The sequence below is a fragment of the Dermacentor albipictus genome, chromosome 2 (genome assembly GCF_038994185.2).
Source record: "Dermacentor albipictus isolate Rhodes 1998 colony chromosome 2, USDA_Dalb.pri_finalv2, whole genome shotgun sequence".
Taxonomy (NCBI): Eukaryota; Metazoa; Arthropoda; class Arachnida; order Ixodida; family Ixodidae; genus Dermacentor; species Dermacentor albipictus.
The window spans coordinates 193,089,793-193,109,018 of NC_091822.1; the positions used below are offsets into that span (position 1 = coordinate 193,089,793).

The following is a 19,226-nucleotide window of genomic DNA, read 5'->3' on the forward strand; positions in this document are numbered from 1 at the left end:
GCAGAGTTCCCGTTAGTTCACCAAGATAAATGACAAAAAGAATGGGCAGTCACGAATCAGACAAATGCAAGAGCTTCATTAAGGGTGTTCAAATAACCGTGAAGCTCGGCGAGCGCAAAGCGAGAATGTAACTGGAGAGGGGAGAGAACACCGCAGTGTTTTGCTTTTCGTTACCTACGGCCCAGTTCGCGCTTTCTTCGCTATCGTCTTCTCTCTTTCTCTCTCTCTCTCTGCCAGTGCCGTCTTAGTACCGTCAGTCTTCCGGAAACTATATAATAATGGCAGTTCGGCATTGAGCTTCGAGATAGAGGTGTCCCTCCCGTTCCCTCCTTTTGATACACCCCCAGCGTCTTCGTCTTACACGCCGCAGCGCTCATTTCCAGTGTTTCGCCACCAACTCGCGGCGGTTACAGCCTTCGTAACCACAAGATGCCCGCTTCGTTGCCACGCAGGATGACATGCTTTGTCCGCGGACGGGCTCATTATTCCCGAGGAGAACGTTGAGGTCCCGGAGGTATACTGCTCCTCAGCGCGAACTCCCCGCGGTGACGCTCATAACCCTACCACGCGCCCATTTCCAAGCCGTGTTTCCCCTTTCACGGATGCCACATGGCTGCACGCCACCTGTACCCGCTCCACTGCCCGCGTTCTTTCTGTTATGCCCGATCGGAAACGTATATACGCATCTATATATTTAGAGCTCGAATTTGCAGCTGCGTCAATTTCATTCGCTGACTGCCGCCGCCCAAGGCTTCGCAAGCGCCAGTGTGTCGGTTTTTTTCTCTCTCAGTGCTTATACCAGCTTACTTCTACATTCGCTGCTTCCTTCTTTTTTTTTTTTTTGTCTCTCCCTCTCCAAATGTTCTTTTTTTTTCCTCGCTTTTCTTTTATGCTCGAATCCATTGCAGCTGTCGCGTCAACTCTGTCTATATATTTCTTCGTCGCGCATGGCATTCAGCCCATTTGTTTCAAGCCTTTTGCGCTTTCCTATATAGACTCGAAACCTATACACCGCTTAACCAGCTCCGATACCGAACGCAGTGCTGCTTGCGTGTACACCAGCCTTGTGGACGCGCACCTGCTTGTTTGTCACGTTTCACCGTTCGCTCCCGCTGTGGTTTCTAACTGCCCCACTGCATCAGAACCAGCGCCGCAGGTGGCGTTTCCTCTCTTTCATTTCCCCCCTTTTTTTAACCTTTCGAGCAAAATTACAACCAGGAAGACTGCACAAAACTCGTGCGCTAGCACTACTGCGTTTAAACAGAAGACTGAGCTGTTTCTTTGTGAAATGCCTCGTTTTCACAGTGAAGTTGTCTCCGAGGTGCTTAACGATCGTCACCTAGCGCAGAATGGCGTAGAATGCGTCTATGCGTGGTGCACCGTCTTATACTACAGATCTTTTGCATAAATATGCGCACCCGCAAAGGGCCAGTGAACTATACTTGCCTGAGTAGTTACATGGCCTTTGGGGATTATAATGTGGATAAGAAGTCTCTATGTCTTGCTTAGCTCAATATAACAATGTTTTTATTTCGTGCTGGAATATAGAGTTCGTGCTGCTACAACGGAAACAGGCATGCACCTAATAAGTCCTACTGACAAGAAGTCATTCTGATTAAAGCAACTTCTTTGTAAAATATGCACGGTGCGGGGATCTTCTTTTTACGCAGGGCTTTCTTGCATCACGCAAGCTTTTCATTTCTGACGCTTTCTGTTCCTTCAATTTGAAGGCACATTGTGAAATCGGTAAATGTGGACATTTTTTGTGCGTCTAACGAGTCAAGGATTACAACGCCACAGACCCGTTTCTTGAAGTTTGGAAGACGTTGGAGAGACGAGTCGATGCCGCGCCACGCGCCCATATTTCCCGTTCATTCACGCTCAACCGCGGCTATTCGAGAAGCCCGACACCGCTATGTGGCGCACAAGTCGAGGGAACCTCTTCTCTCCAGCGTCGGGCGATCGCCCCCCCCCCCCCCCCTCCCCCACCTCACCCTTTCACCGGGGCTACTTGAGTGTCGAGCCGTCCGTTAATTCCCGCGTGCGTGCGTCGTTGCAAGGCGAGGGCGCTGAGCTCATCGGCGCCAGGAGAGAGGAGCTCCTTGTCTTGCCCCGGACCACCTCGGCGAGCTACGTTGTCGATATGGGTAACTCAAAACCCGTCGGGGATGCCAACTTTCGATGCGCGAGCGCATAGCAGCGAGCTTACGCAATTGGCCGAAGGGTCGCTACCTCACCGCATCGACAGCGTTCCTTTAGGCGCCCGTGCTTTGTGTAGCCTCCTGTGCAGATAGAGAAGAAAGATGCAGGCTCGTTTTTTGTCTGTGCGCTGCACCTCCAATGTGGGGCCCGCGCAGATTCCTCGTGCGACCCGCTCTGCCCTCGGAAACGCTCGCTCTGTCCTTTCCCTCAGTTCACTCTGTAGCTTCGCTGCACTGCCCGTGCTGCAAAGCAGTCCGCAGAAAGGTGTGCACAATGCCGCAAGACCCCTGTTGCACGCAGAAGGAACGAGTGAGGGTCGAGACTAATGTTTAGTTCCACTTGCTTTTTCGGTGGATAGTTGAGGCCGTGCTCTTGGAGTTTGCGGTGTTCCTACTCCGGAGCGACAACAGTCATGCCTATACCACGCGCGAGTGTTTAAACTTCTAGCGACCGTTCCGCGCGTAGCCAGAGGGGCATTCGTTTGGTGCCGTTGGTCCGTCTATCCCGAGTCAGCCGATGATTTTCGTATTCAGGTGATGAATAACAATAATAATTCCCCTAAAGCTCACTTTTCCTTTTTTTTTAGTGCACTCCACTGATGCAATCTTGAAACTTCGCTTACCGAACAATATACGACGATCGCGCGGATGTCTGCTAGCGAAAGCTGCAGCGCAAATGCCGCCGAGAACGGGTGCGGTAAAAATAATGCCTCGGGTGGCCTCCCCCCTCTCCTACCGACATATCCGTCGGAAAGCATGCGCGCGATGCCACGGGCACTCTTTTGACGCGCGTCTCGAACTCTTGTCTTGGCAAGCGGACCTCGTATCGGGCTGCGTCGACCTTCGAGGCTTCTTGGAGCCGCGTTCCGAGCGCGCGCGTGTGACTTGTGAACCGTGCGAGTGAGTGGCGCATCTTTGCCAAGTTTATTCACCGCTGACTGGAGCGACGCGGACGCTCTGTCAGCTTCGCCCGAGGCTCGCTTTGTAAACACTGTCTCGCTATGGGCTGCGTGGATCCGCCTTCCTCCTTTTCTTTGCGACGTCAGCCACGAGGAAGAGTTGCGGGTGGACGTAGTGATACGGCGTTGTAGTAACGTAGTAGTAAGCATCGTCTCGCTCCAACCTAAATGTCCATCGGTACCCGTCGCCGACATAGCGCAATGACCGGAGGTCCCAATAGTATTTGACTATGGGATCTCCTTTTGTATTTCAAAACGTGTAGCCACTTTTGAGCAACAACCTTGGAAAACCGCGGAGGGCGTTGCCGCGTCTTGCACTGCATTGCACTGCACTGCATTGCACTGCACCCAACGCCGTCGTGACGTAATGTGCCTGACGTTCTGCTGTGTCCTTTCGCCCTGCACGTCTTGTTTCTTCACATTATAAGTTCGCTGTCCTCCTTTTTACGGGCTTCGCTGGTTGTTGTAAGTGCATAATTAGCGCGTCAGCTTTAATATGAAGACGTGATACGAAGAGGCCGTCACACGTCTAGTTTTAATATATACTCGAACATTCAATTACCTTGCCAAATACATAGACAGCCTTAGGGGAACTGGAAGAAGTATCGCTGCTATTGTTATTGCTGAAGTTAATGTTGAGCTACGCGGTTGTTAACACCGAAGGAGGAACGGGGGGGGAGGAACGTATATACTCGTTATACTACCAGCGCGCAGTTTTTATAAAATAAGCTTTATAAATAAACACTACGTTTTGTAAAAAAATATATTTTATTAATGCACAACCAGCAGAACAATTTCGCTGATCCGTATGGAACGGCATGATTGCGCGCTTTTCTTGTACTGCGTCTTCGCCTCTATATCGCTGCCGCATGCCCCAGCACGTCCTCGCCATGATCCCTGTTACCTGTTCTCCTTCACCAAACACAGGTCAGCGTGTCATCGTGCCTCACTATAATGCTTCGCTCTGTATATTCGAGTATAGTTCCATTACTCCCGTTTATCCACTAAGCACCGTTACGCGGAGACCAGTTGCTGTTTGGATCATTGCCGTGTCCAAAGACTTCGCCGCAATCTCGGGGACCGTTATCTCGAAATTGGTGGTATGGTCTTAGAATTAATGAATGTACGGTGTTGACAACTAGCCTCAGCCGCTATTCCGCAATTGATACGTACGTGTGCCTTGAAGCGGTAAGTTAAGTTTACGAACTGCTTTTTTTGTTTTTATTATGCCATTATGACATTTACATTGGGATATATCATGCCGACTTCTTCAGCTAACCCAGCCAAATTAGAATAATTTTCTATAGGCGATATACTATTATGTTTGAACAGCGTTGTCACTGTAATACCCTATTCAACTCCCAAAGGAAAAAAATTATTCTAGTTATTTTCATCATTCATATCTTAGCCTTAGCCCACATATAAGTTTAATATAATATCAGGGGGCACATACTTTTAACCTCTCGACCTGACTCTCCAGATATATCAATGCTGATAAAGAAAATGTGAGTGTATCTACAGTTTGCAAATCATTTTTTGACTCGCTGTCATTATATGCTTGGAGAGTTGACTCATGCATCAAGTATGATTTAAAAAGGCATGCCAACAAAGGTATACATCGTAGTGACGTCATCAAACTGCCCCAAATGTAGCTACGTTCCGTTGTAGTGGAAATGTTTTGCTTACAGTATGGCCGTCGGCTAACACCTGATTGTACTGAGGTATCCTGGGAGCCTTTCCAACACGCAGGGGTTACGACGCAAAAAGCCTGCCCTTAAACGTTTGCCCGCAGGCTGGCCTCGTCGGCATATTGACGATCAGTCAAGCGTTAGCTCGGTTTCGCACGCATTTTTCTTGCTACCGTTTCTGACGCGCAAGTGCGGACAAACAATGAACGAACGGCTGCTACTCGACGCTCCACGTTTAATGCATCTTGTTCTCTTTTCTTTTCTTTTCTTTTATTGTTGACGCTATCGTCTTTCAAATATACATTCAGACATTTGATCGTACGCACGTGTACGACAAAGTTCGATTTCGAAATGACATGCTACGTAGGATTCTTACCACTCCGAAGGCGGAGTAAACTTGAGGTTACGACCTTTACAATTTCTCAATCGCTGACGTTAATGCCTTCGACGTGTCTGAACCTTAATAGCGAAGATTTCCCCCCTCCCCCCCAACAATTCTACTCTCGCTGTTAAGCGCCAGTCTGCAACGCATCTTGAGAATTTGAGAGAGTGAGAGACAGCAATCAACTGAGTCGCACTTCTCGCTACTTAAAAGCAGATTAAGCTCGCGTCTACGATTAAGCAAAAAGCAGGCGTCATCGCACAATCGTTCATTTAGAACTGTCGTTTTTCTCTTAAACTTTTGCTGCTCTTACAGAGCTTTGCCGCGCGCGTGCCTTATAGTGGAAGTTACGCGATTAACGATACATCCTAAAAGCCTGGCGAAAAGTGCTCGGGCGCTTGTTCGCATTGCTTGCGACAAGAGGCGATTCCTGATGGGACGTTGTAATTTCACCGTCCTTTACGATTTCGCTGTGTATGATTTGTGGTAATGTTAATTTGCTCCGTTTACTGTACCTGTGCCTGCTTTCTATTCAACTAAAGGGTGCTTTAGCAAATAGGTCAGCGCTAATGCAGAAATCGAAATATTTGCTGCGCGAACTATTAAATCAGCACAGTGTTCTGCGGTTTAATTAATTAATTAATTAAATCAGTGTCTACTTAACCGAAACACATCGTAAAGGGCGACCATTGACCAGCAGCCACCGGGGTATTAGTAATGGTTTTATTATCTTGTACATAAATTAAACGAGTTTGGTGAGTCACGAGGCGGAAATGCTTTAGTAGCGGAGCTAAACGGTATTTGCTAAATATCAAGCTCGCATTTGCGAAAGGCAGTCCGGCATGTATCGCTGATCAGGCAAGTGGATGAGCTGGGGAAGGCTTCTCTGAGGCTGCATACATTGTCTTTTATTGCGGTGATCGTTCACTCAATCACGTTACTTCAAAATACCCTTTTCCTTTTCTTTTTTGTTTCTTTTTTATTTGTACATGAAGCTGGAATCCTGCTGCAGTCAAGGAGAAAAATTTAGCGAACGGTAAGGTTTCAGTCCATTCTTTGAAATCGACAAAATTTACGCGCATGGAGTGTACTCGAACGAGATCGAGCACGCGTACAGGAATATATACACACATGGACAGGCAGGACACCCGTAACGTACTCACCCGCAAGCAGGCTCTACGTCTACGCGAGTGCCCGCCGTCTTACAGCCATACACTGTCTTTCGTTTCGCCTATATCTGTTGTCGAAAATGAAAGGTGCTCACAAGCAACTAACGCGAAAATGATCTTTGCTGTAAACGTACTTCATTTTCCTTCCTTGTTTTTTTCTTCTGGGGGAAATCGCGTGCAGTCGGGTTTTACGTCAGCAACGTCGTCATTGCTCTGCACCAATAGCCGGAATAAAAACCAGAAAGCCGTATTCGTTGTACATTACCACGCGATGTTGCTTTCGCGTATACACTTTCTCCGACGATTACGCGCTCCTTTTACGGCGAGAAAGCTGTTGGGATCTTTCTTGCCGTAGCTATAGTTTCGAATCGTACACTCTCTAATAGCGGCGAGATATAACTTTGCGCGCCTATTAGGAGCTCCTGTGTGCCATACTGGACTTGAAGGACGTTGTTTAGCGCGCCATTTACGGACGCGCTTCCCAACGCGTCGTTCACCGCGCGGCAGCCAGCTGCATCTCGCGGTCATCACCGCCGCAATGCCTCGTTAGGCAGGCTTTACTTCACGACCGTCTTCTCCGTCTTCCCTGCAGCAAATTGGGAGGCTATTTTTGCCAACCGCCGGCCGAAATGTCCCGGCAAAATTGTTTTATGAGGATAATGCTGTTTTGCTTAACTCTGCGTATTTTCGTTCCCAAGCACACCAACCAAGCCGTATCAAAGGCGACGCGATATTTTGCGAGCTGGACTGACACTAAAAGGCGAGGTTGGTTGTAGGCGTCTTTCAAAAGTACGAAAATCCCGGATAACAATAAAAGAGGCGTGAAAGGAACCGGGCGAAGGAAAGCTTTGATGGCGCCATATAACAGCGAGTGAGCCACTCAGCAGGTGGCGTGTTCTACTCTTTTCTCGTTCCGAGTCGTCCGTGCCCACCGAGGTGCCGAGGACGCGCTAAAACGAACTGAGCGTGCTTAAACGAGTGGTTGTGTCCTCATAACAAGCCTGTACGAAGCACCTACTTTCCCGCGATGTTATTTTACGGGGCTTGGGAGATCGGGAACGGCGCCGTTACCGGTGCTAGAAGCTCGTCGTTAAGAACGCCCTCTCCAGGAAGGCACTTGCCTATTGCGCCGGCGATTGTGGATGCAATAGCTCGGTTAGTCTTAAGCTAAGGCCCGGGTGGAGATTCGGGAAGCAGGGAACAGACATTACGCGACGAGCGAGCAGACCAAGTTGCAGTTCAACGACCACATCGTGACGCGAACGCTAATGACGCAGCCTTTATCGAGGTCTCCTCAGTCTCAGTTCCTCCGAAATATCAAAAGGTGAAACAGGCGGTGTCACCTACTGGCTGAAGAACTGATATTTCGACGCCTTGGCAGCACTCTGCCGGGAGTACGTCGAACGTATAACGCACGGTATTTGAATGAAAGTGAGATAGGTCAGCATTTCCGAAGACTGGAAAGGTGTGTGACGACAAGCGAAGGCCTCGTCACCAACTTACATTCAGACGCTTGCGAAGAACAGGACGTTAATGGGTGGGAGAAATATCGATTCATGCGCACCTTAACTCCGAACGTTTTTTCCAGTATAATACCCCTCGCATTCCACACGCGGAGGTGCGATTAGTAACTCAGAAGCGTACGCAGACAGTTTGAAGGATGGCGGTGTGCAGCATCGGAAGAAGAAAAACAGAAGCTTAAGGCAAATAATAGTATATACGACACAAATAATGCGTCAACCTCTTTTCTTGTTCCCGCTGTCTTTATAAAGCCACGCTGAGTGCGTAAGAAAATTGCTTATTCCTCTGGTGTATATACTTACTGCATACTGTTCATTCTATCATACGTCTCTTTATGCTCGACGAAAAGCTCTTTGCACAGCTAAGCTTTGAAACAGTACCGTGGGCCTCTTCGAACTCTCTCTCTCTCTCTCTCTCTCTCTCTCTCTCTCTCTCTCTCTCTCTCTCTCTCTCTCTCTCTCTCTCTCTCTCTCTCTCTCTCTCTCTCTCTCTCTCTCTCTCTCTCTCTCTCTCTCACACACACACACACACACACACACACACACACACACACACACACACACACACACACACACACACACACACACACACACTTGCTTTGTTTCTTCACTTGAAGTCACCGGTTGCTGTTTCCGCGCGTCTTGGTTAAGCAAGCTAGATCGCGAGGCTGTCTTTATCTTCAAGCAGCTGGTTTCCTTATTCGTATTTTTTCCCGGGCTCCGATCCATCGTCTAGAAGCAAGAGAGCGAGGCGGTAGGCGTGGTGGTGCACCCTCGTACATAGAACAGAGCAAGAAGTAGCCTCCCACGCGTGCCTCGTATCTTCGCTCATTGATCGTGCGAATCTCTTATGTGCCGGCTTCACATCGGCCTGCTTTCTTGCACGTTATATATATATTTTTTTTCGCGCGTGTGCCATCGTGCTTGTGCTGTTGTTGTCATACTGCTGCCTTGGCTCGTCGCGTCCCGTCGAAACTCATTAAAAAGTTGAGCGCGCTCTGCCGAAGAGCAGAGGCCGACGCAAATGGTCGCGCGCCCGTTCAAGGGTTGGTGGCGAAGGGGAGCCTAACTAGACGTCAGCAGCAAGTTGCGCTCCGGAGGGAGGCAAGGGGAAGGGCAAAAGAAGAGCAAGTGTACGAGTGGTACGGTGCGTAGGCCACGTTATTAATTTTCGCGCTCGCCTAAAAAAGGAGCGCAGCACCTCGAGTGCAGGGACGGGCCTATCTCGGCGGGACACAGGGGCAAGAGAAGCTTCGCATTCAATATTAATTTCCAGCGGTACAAGATATCTCCGTTCCCTGCATGCGGACTCGCCTCAAGGGAGCGCGAAGCGGCGGCGAGTGAACGCTTCTTCTCTGCGCAGGTTGGGTGCAGACAGGTACAAAGTAAGCATAGGGCCGCACGCAAACCCAGGGCGAGTTTGAAAAAAATGCGTGGTAGAGCAAACAAAAAAAGCAGTAAGACGCGGAAGGCGGAGGAGGGCGTGTGGTGCCGTATCCGGCGTGCATTGCGCACTCATTAGGACGGTGGCAGCGGGCGCGCCCTTTTAGCCCTAGAAACGGGAGAAAAAGGAGTCCAGAAAAGGTGATTCGATAGGATAGCAGCAGTTTCTCTTTGAGGTACGCCTGCAAGGTCCTGCGTAATTCTATCTGCGACCCTTCGGTGCTTGTCGGGGTCACTTTTCCCGCATACACAGTGAGGCAACTGCTATATGCACATAAAGGGGTTTCCCCTGCACAGCTTCCCCGTCGCTTCCTGCCCCGCAAACTCATTTTCCTTTTCCCATCAACCTTCGCTTTTGTTCTCTTGCTCTCGCATATCTTAATTTTTCGAAAATATACAGGTGATGGCGGCATGGGGGAGGCGCGCTTTTTCTTTGCCGCCACTCTAGCGCAAAGCCAGGCTTGGTACCAGGCTTCTCTTTATTTCGCTTTTGCGTCCTGGATTTCTGTTTTGTGACTGCGTAACCTCCAAGAGATCACCTCTCTCTCTCTCTCTCTCTCTGAGTACTTATTTATTTTGCCACCATCCCAGGGACCTATAAGACAACCAATGCCAGTATGCGCGCGTGGTGCCTTGTTCTTTCTTTAAATTTCTCCCTCTCACTCCTTCGCAGCTTAACAGATTCTTCGCAGCTTCTTTTGTTCCTCCATTCTAATGTTTGCTTGTCTTTCGTCTTGCCTCGATGCGCGCGCGCCCGCTTTTGTGCGGAGACAGGCGCGCTGCGCGTACAACGCACGTGCGCGCATAATCTCTCTCGCGCGCACTGTGCTTCGTGCGTGCGCACCTCCGGCGAACACGCGTGCTGCGACTGCTGCCGCCTGCACGGTGCCGCGAAAGCGCACGCTCGAACGTGTCCACCGTGTTTGCTGCAGCTCGATGCCGCCGAGATCTGTTCTTTATTGTTGTTTACTTATTTATTTTCTTTTGCGCGCTCGAAGTTCTCCCCGCCCCTACTTGCTCCTTAACTCCAGCTTCGTCCCCCCGATGTCCGTTTCCAACTATCGCCGAGGCGTTCGTGCGCGTATCCCATGCGCGTGTTTCCAGACGAGGTGTGAAATTCGCAAAAATCACGCTTTTTTTCGTGGGGCCGTGCGCGCATTATTAGCGGCGCCGCGGCCGTGTTTGCTCGCGGAGACAGATCCGCCTTTTGTTTTCGCGCCTGACTCATGTTTCCAACTACCTTTTTTTTCTCTCTCTCTCTCCCTCTTCTTCACGAGGGCGCCCAAAGTCGTTCTGCTCGAAGACGTTGTACTACGTGCGCCGGTATATATTTCCTTGCGCGGCTTAAAAGTTAATTGCGCCCTGTGGGCCCCTTCGTGCTCATGCGTGCTCATGCGTGCATTAAGCGTTCGTTGGAGGTTCGCGGCGCATCTTGCTTCGCATGGCGGAAGAAACTTTCTGAAAACCTCCAACAAAGATAATGCGCGGAAACGACGGAAACCTCATGTGGCGCTCGGCATTAATTGTTGGTGGCATTCGTGCTATACTTCCGAGTATGCACGTGGCGCATGACGAGCACCCCTGCTGGTCGCGTATATATGCGACTGCAACGGGTGCCAGCCGTTCGTACACAGGGTATACACGGAGCGAGAGAGCCGTTCCGAAACCTGCGCTTCTCCTATAGAAACACCGCATAATGTTGTGCGCACGCCACGACAGTCTGTTCTTAGCTTCCTCATTTATCCATCGGTTTGTCGCGTTACGTGAAGGAAAAAAAAAGCGTGAATGAAACGTCTATATCTATTTTTGGCTCTACATTTTTTTATCTGGAGCTGATGATATTCGAGACGAAACTCAAGCATCGGCGAGAACCTGTGTGCGTATAGCTGTCCACCCTTGATGTAACTAAACTACTCTCGTTGGCTCCGTACCTCACAAACTGAAGCAGAAATAGCGGAAAGAAACTAAGCTAGAGGGTGCGAAGGGAGGGAGGGCCAGGAAGAGTCAGAACATGAGAAAAAGTTAACTGACTTGAGGTGAGGCGCGTGCACCTGCAATCTTGGGTTGACTCTGACGGCAGGAAGAATGAAATGCTTTTGCCTGTTCAATTTTACGACACGTTTCTGCGCCAAAGTCTTAGTGGGCTGCATTGCCTTACATCGCCTTGCAACGCGCACAATATCAGTTAAGTGCAAGTGTGGGCATACGTTGTGCACTTCGCGTGCCTGTGCGTTTTGCCCTGAGAGCGTATAGTGTTTTCTTCGCGCGCAGTTGGCGACATTTCGGCGTTCCTTTCAATCTGGGCGTCCCCATAATGCCCTTCGGGCTGCTGCAAATCGCGTGGGCCCCCGCTCAAATGTGCTGCAGAAACGACAGCGTGCGCGCTTTGTACAAACTCAAGTGCAGCAGTCCAGATATGAGGTAGAAATCAATAATAAAGGGGGTGCCTTAGGGCGCAGTTTTTGCTATACCTGTACGGATAGTGTAGCGCTAACTTAAGCTAACGATATGCTAACGACATTCTAACGGCATACCGCCTATGCCAACTGCCACCACCTCCACGAGGCTGGTGAGGTATAAAGAGCGTATATGCAGCTGACACCATGGTCGAGCAGCAGTGCTAGAGGAATAGTGGCAGTGGTGTGCAAAAATGCTCAAATAGTCTTGAAATTAGAACTCAAGCGTCGCTTTCGTACCATCGCGCGTGTTAGTGCGCGCTTCCTTTGTTCTCAGCCCTCAGCTGCTAGCTCTGTCCCGTTGAGTCTGAGGGCAGCGTACTTCATTCAACTGGTAACTGCTAACAGCAGTGGACCTGCGACCAAATGTTGGTAACGGGTCATCACTTCTGCGATACAGCGAGCGACGGCACGGTATCCAGCCGCTGCAGCGCGGTGCGCATGCGAGGCCGCGGCAACGAGCGGCACTCTGCTGCGCGCTCACATTCGACGCCGCGCGTCGGGAGGGGCGTCACGCCTCGGCTCTCAATGAAGCGTCGACGTCTCCTAAATCGAAAGCCGAATGAACTCGAGCCTCTTTTCGAGCCACAGCTGTTGTGAGACAGCGATACAAACTTCTCGCGGCGCGCGCGACGCAAATGAACACGCGAGTCAAAGATGGGCCGACTAAATAACGCCGGGCTGCCGCGGTCTCTAGCACGCTGCGGGCTTGAGTTATTGGCAGCATGCTTCGTCTCCCTGTCTCTGCTGCGGTGGGTTGTTAGCGTTTTTCTTTCGCCAACGAGGTTCGGGGCCGTGCCCAAGACCTGGCCGGTCGTCACGCAGGCGTAAGCGAGCCGCTTCTGTATGCTGCAGCCTTCGCGCGATTGTAATAATACTCCGTCTTGCAGAACGTTTGCGTGCTGCATGGCGCAGTTATGGTCACTACGTACCAGCAGCCTGAACAGGCGCTGGGTTCATTCCTTAAGGGCCCGTACATGGTCGCTCCGCCCGTCCGTTCCGCCCTCGTCCGGTCGCGAGCGGAAGCCCGAAAAGCGGAAGGTGTCGCAAAATTCGATGCACGCTCAATCCGCACGAGCGGAACGCACGCGCACTCCTATTGGGCGACGCGGTCTGTTGACAGCTGGCAACCGTTCGGCGGAGCAAAGGTGTTCAAGGTTGGCAACGACCTTTGACAGCAGACGACACTGGCATATTTTTGCATATGTGATTTCAATTTTCCGCGTTCCGGCGAAAATGCGACTCCAGGCTGCCACATTCTGTTCTGCATGCCGTATGTGTTGCATTGGCACCGTCATCCTTCTTCGAAACATTGCACAGTCGTCTTATCTGCGCCACCTTTTACAGATGTATTGCAATCGCATCACGTCGCAGCACGCGACGTATTCTCGGATGATTACTTTCAGTGCACGCTGCCTTGGCTGGTTGAACAAAACATCTCTAATTATCCAACGTGATGCGTTCTACGTCACGCGAAACTGAGAGTGTCGCCGGAAGCGCGGTGGCGCGGTTTCTGTAGTGCTAGTGACAGCTTGCAAGAATACGGAACGCACGCACATCTGTCGCGGAATGCATTTGCGTAGGTCGCCAAGACGCACCTTTTTACCACTGAGCACGCGTGTGAGGCTCCGAGTACAGCTTGCTGACACGCTTGCTCGTGCTTTTTTTTTTTTCACTCTGCCAATTTTAAGAGAGTGCTTAAAGCAGTTGGATTCATGGAATGCATTTTCCTTAAATTATTTGCTCAGCGATGACTGAAGTTCTCACCGTGTGCAAAAAAAAAAGTTATGCATAAGTGGTTAACTTCATGCAGCAAGGAATTGAAGGTTAAGCAGTGAATCTACAATTCATTATGACTGGCTTAAAGCAATATGTATGTATAGCGGTGACCTTATGCAGATATATGCATACTCATGAGATATGTTTCCAAGGGGAGTACTTATTTGAAAGCATATAATTTACATTGCTGATAGGAAAACTTATTTTGAGTGAAATCAAACAATTGCATTCTTTCTTGCCAGCCTGGCTACCCAATATGTTGCCAGCTTACTACTTAACATACCTAATTTAACATTTCAACAATGTACAAACATTACCAAAGCACACAAAATTAAGCAGTACCTTGACAGGCATGCTCCCTCTCTCACCCATGGCACCAAACAAGGATATTCGACTCGAGATTGTTTGATACTGTCGGCATCATACATGCGTGTTCTATTTTGATTACTCTACTTATAAAAAATAAGCTCTAATCAGGTTATATGAGTTAGTTGGGCATGAGCTGCATGTTGTTTATGTATTTATGTAGTAACAACCTTGCTAGCTCATGCACAGCCATATTTTAGGAAAATGAAAAATGCATAGCGTAACATAAACAGCTGGCTAGTGCCTGTATTTATTTGAGAGCAAACCGACATTATCAAGTGTAGCTTAGCAGTGAGCTCAGTGACCTCTTGTGGTGTGAAAAGGTTGATGTAGTTAGTAGTTTTGTGTTTGTCTTTCTTACTTAGTTGCTGTTTTAACATGCACATGACAATGAAATGAAGGTGCGTAGGGCAGAAGACAGGGCCACACAAAAAGCGAGGAAACATTCTTTGTCATTTTTTTATTTCCATAACAAACCAGCGAATAGTTCCTTAGGTTCAGTTTTGTGAATAATGCACAAGGTGTTCTGCGTAAAACTGAAAGATTGTAGTGCTCTATTACCTATACACTATTTGGGTAGCCAAATGAACGATACTCCCATTAGCACTGTGAGAGCACAGAAATTTGCAGTCAAGAGGCCGCAGTGGCTCAGCCTCTGTGCCAAATGTAAAATTGTTCCAAAAGAAAACATGCATACTGGTGAATTGGGTATGCATTCACATCTGCTATTCAAATCCACACATCACAAGTAATCTTTCATTCCTTGGCACATTTCTCACCATTGTACAGACTTTGCTTCAGCGCTCTTTGTGTGCAGTAATATAACTTGGTAAATCAAAGCTGCGGTTATTCAGTACACTGAAAGAAACTTTGCGTGTGGGTTAGATAAAAATAATGCTCCTACATATGGGTCAGCTTAGTATTATCAGCCGTTTTGTTTACTAGTTCACTGTTACGCCTGAACTATACGGTGCCACTGGACAATGCTGTATCCCTGTAGGCACGCTAGAACAGCTTGGATATGCACAAACAATCCTTTACATCGCACTTAAATTAAGGTGGTGTAGATTTGCTGTCACAATGTGCTTGTAAGCATAACTGCCGAGCATTCAAAAAAGTGTTTGAAATGTAAGGGTGGATGCTCAGGTTTGCAGGTGTGACATTTTACATTTATAGTGCAAGGACACACCGACGAACAGGAGGGATACCACACAAATCCTCGTGTTGTGACCTCGCAGTCACAATGCAAGTAGTTTTCAGTGGTGTTTAGCTATAAACATGTGAAGCAATCTGTAAATTCAAAACTGTATTAAGTAAACTGAGACACCATGAAAAGCAACATAACACTACGGTGTACACATTTTTGTCACATCAGCTCTTTGTGGTGCAGGTCAAATATGTATACAAGCTATTTGTAGGAAGTAGGAAGCCTATCCAATATAAACAAGAAACTTGCAGGCAAGGTAATCACAACAAACCAGCTGAGACGGTGGTACTATTCTACTTGTTTTCGTTTGTGATAGCACAAGTGTTCCCACTTGTGCTGCTGGATGGTTGCGACTGATATGCTCGCGAAGGTTTGGGTCATTCACATTTCAAGGGATGAGTAACTGTTACATACGTAAATCATCTTCCTCTGCATGCAGCCGCTGTGGCTGGCAGTCGATCCCGTAGCCACATGCTTAGCAGCCAAACACCACAAACACTAAGCAATCACGGCGGGTAACTGCTCCTCAGGTTGTGCAATCTGTGTGGCTGTATCAAAGCACTGATGTAACACGTGTTTCAGTGGGGTCCAACTATAGCACAGAAGTTGTGGTGCAGCTCTTCCTAATGGCAACATGTGTTGCAGCTGGGATACAAAGAGTTGAGCCTTTGTATCCGATGAGCATATGGTAAGTGGAAACTTTGTTTCCACTTCTAAAAATTTTTGAGTATGTTCTAAATGACATGAGCCAATGTTGTAATGCTATTTTAATTTTTATAATAGCTGTACACGTTTGTGTACATCAAGTACACCATGAAATAACAGTCATCGGGGTATGCTTGAAAGGCACCTTCAGCATCTGCACTTCAAACCGCAGCTATGTCGTAGCCATTGTAGGTGAAACAGCAGTAGTCAACGCGAAATTGACCGCCACTTTAGCAGTTTGCATGCAAACACACATTCATGTGGTGGCATTGTTTATTTTGGTTACCTGGCCCAGGCAAGTAATGTGAATAAGAGAACAATTATGAAACATCATTAGCTTAGTGAGGCCCAAAATACTAATTCGGGTAACTGTTAATAGAAGTAGTCGAGGGCACGCTTGAAAGGCACCATTAGCAGTCTGCACGTCAAAGCGCAGTCAAGTCGTCGCCACTGTTGGTGAAACGGCAGCACTCAATGCGAAAATGACAGCCACTGTTGGCAGCTTGCATGCAAACACACATTCATGTGGTGGCATTGTTTATTTTGGTTACCTGGCCCAGGCAAGTAATGCGAATAGGAGAACAATTATCAAACATCATTAGCTTAGTTAGGCCCAAAATACTCAGTCGGGTAACTATTCATAGCAGTAGTCGAGGGCACGCTTGAAAGGCACCATTTGTAGTCTGCACGTCAAAGCGCAGTCAAGTCGTCGCCACTGTTGGTGAAATGGCAGCAGTCAATGCGAAAATGACAGCCACTGTTGGCAGCTTGCATGCAAACACACATTCATGCGGTGGCATTGTATATTTTGGTTACCTGGCCCAGGCAAGTAATGCGAATAGGAGAACAATTATCAAACATCATTAGCTTAGTTAGGCCCAAAATACTCAGTCGGGTAACTATTCATAGCAGTAGTCGAGGGCACGCTTGAAAGGCACCATTAGCAGTCTGCACGTGAAAGCGCAGGCAAGTCGTCGCCACTGTTGGTGAAACGGCAGCACTCCATGCGAAAATGACAGCCACTGTTGGCAGCTTGCATGCAAACACACATTCATGCGGTGGCATTGTATATTTTGGTTACCTGGCCAAGGCAAGTAATGCGAATAGAACAATTATCAAACATCATTAGCTTACTTAGGCCCAAAATACTCAGTCGGGTAACTATTAATAGCAGTAGTCGAGGGCACGCTTGAAATGCACCATTAGCAGTCTGCACGTCAAATCACAGTCATGTCGCAGCCATTGTTGTATTTGTTTATCTCACGGCAAGTAACACCAATGTAAGCACAATTATTCACCCTGAATAGCTTTGCTAGCATTGTTTGTACTAAAAAATTCTGAGTGAAGTTGAATGTGTTTTATTGAGGCAATTATTTAATTCACAAGCCATCGGCATAGTGATCGACGGCCAGGTTCAAACAATGACATTTGTGAAGTAATAAATGGTGAAAGTTGCAAAAGCTATCAGTGCACTGCTTTGCTGGGCTCCATTTACTGAAAAATGTCTTTGCAACGACAAAAGCATCAGACAGGAAATGACACCCCACTGCACAATGTTATTCGTGTTGAACTTTTTTGCCATCATATGTGATGGGCAGCGAAACCATCCGTTTACTAAGACTGATTGCATGAAAAATGCAACAGCATAGCAAGGTGCAGTTTCACAATATGGCACCCTTTCATGTGCACTTCTGGCGAGCTGCCACATGCACTGATGCATAAACATGAACTGAGGTAAGAGGCTAAGTTGCTGTGCAACCCCCATGACGCTTTTAAGAAAATCTATCTCTAAACCTTTCTGTTTTCATAGGCGATGAAAATCTGTTTTGAGCAAGTTGGTTAATCACACTGCAGCAACAACACAAGAACCAAGGACAGAAAACACAGCGAGTAGGCAGACTGAGAAGACGAGGTAGACCAGTGAGAAAGGTTTTAATGAGATGGAAGAGGCCTGCCCTGCCGTGTACATGAGTTAGTGCTTTGAATAAGATTGGTTTATGAAAATGTCTAATGACTTTCCTGAAAGAAAACTAGCAAAAGCAAATGCTAATATAATATAAAAGGACAGAAATAATGGTAAGCGCAAGCACGCATGGAAACAGGCACGTATTCACACACAAATGCGAGAACTAAGAAGAACTCCAACGTAAAGAAATCTGGGAAATAGAAAAAAAATTGACAAACGCAAGAAAACATACATTTACAAACAGACGCGTGTCGAGGTATTATAGGAGCGGGTTCACAAGCTGCTGTGCTTACCTTCTCATATGTTTTCTTTTTTAACCGTTCTCTTAATACTGTCTCGGGAAATTTTAATTGCATTCATGACATTAGTGCTCTCAGGCGCGTCCACATTTCACGACAGCGCTGAACGTCTTGACGTATGCAATTATAATGTTGTTCCCTAATTTCCCCCCACCGATAGAAGCATCTTTAACCATGCAGTAACAACTTTTGAAACAAACGATAGATGTCCGAAGCAGAAAAGGCCGGTGTGATAGGGCTTCTCTATCGGGCTACTACATAAGAAAACGCAATCGGCAACACTTATGCTCAGCTCACTTCTGAGCACACGAACATCGCGTAGTACGACCACTTCTACACCCAGTAACGCTGCAACACATCGCACATATATATCACGATTTGTAGCTCGCAAACGCACTTCATAACGGCAAGAGCACAGCTCGAACGTCGCGGTCACCACGGCGCATCGCAGCCGGCAAAACGGCTCATACGCAGTACAGCACACGCAGAATGGCAGCGATAACTAGGCGATAAAAACTTATCGCTACTGATCGTATCGTTACTTTTGGTAAGTTGCGAAGGGCTGGCGTTCACCACACCGCGGCAACGATCGGCATACACAGAGCAGAAACCAAACGTGTACGCTGGGTGCGCAAATCGGACGCTACTTATTTCGCCACGACTTGAACGTGTGTGCTGCTCAGAATGCAGGTGTATGTGATGGAGTTCTCGTCTGCGACGCGCACGCGAAGCATGGCACAAGAAATCACGAAGTCGACGGCTTGAAATATTTCTTCCGACGCTCTCGTAAACACAACACACACTTCCTGCGCTCCGTCTGTTTCTGTTGGCGATCGCACGCACTGATGAGGTCTGGAAGCGTACACCGGCTTGCTTCTTCCGATGAATATCTCCGTGGGTGCCACATATCTCTGGTAAAAATCACAAACAGGAGAAAAAAATAGACTGTTTCTGACGCGGCTGTAGCCTAGGCCTTGCGTCCCTGCTTCGCTTCGCTTCGAGCACGCGCCATGTTTGCTGTGACGACAGCCGAACTATCCGCCTCGGACCAGCCAATGAGAGACGAGCAGGCGGCCGGACGGGAAA

At 48.2% G+C, this 19,226-nt stretch overlaps 1 protein-coding gene across 12 annotated transcripts in view; it reads left to right on the forward strand.

The window, feature by feature from the left end:
• Positions 1–19,226, forward strand: part of ct (homeobox protein, cut) — a 760,713-nt gene that overhangs the window by 700,900 nt on the left and 40,587 nt on the right. Inside the window, exon 1 of one of the 12 annotated variants that reach the window (XM_065427451.1) lies at positions 6,245–6,266. The exons of the other annotated variants lie outside the window; for them this stretch is intronic. The gene's annotated coding sequence lies outside the window, so the exon portion shown is untranslated. Of the gene's footprint in view, positions 1–6,244; positions 6,267–19,226 lie in introns of those variants that run through there. 12 annotated transcript variants of the gene reach the window in all.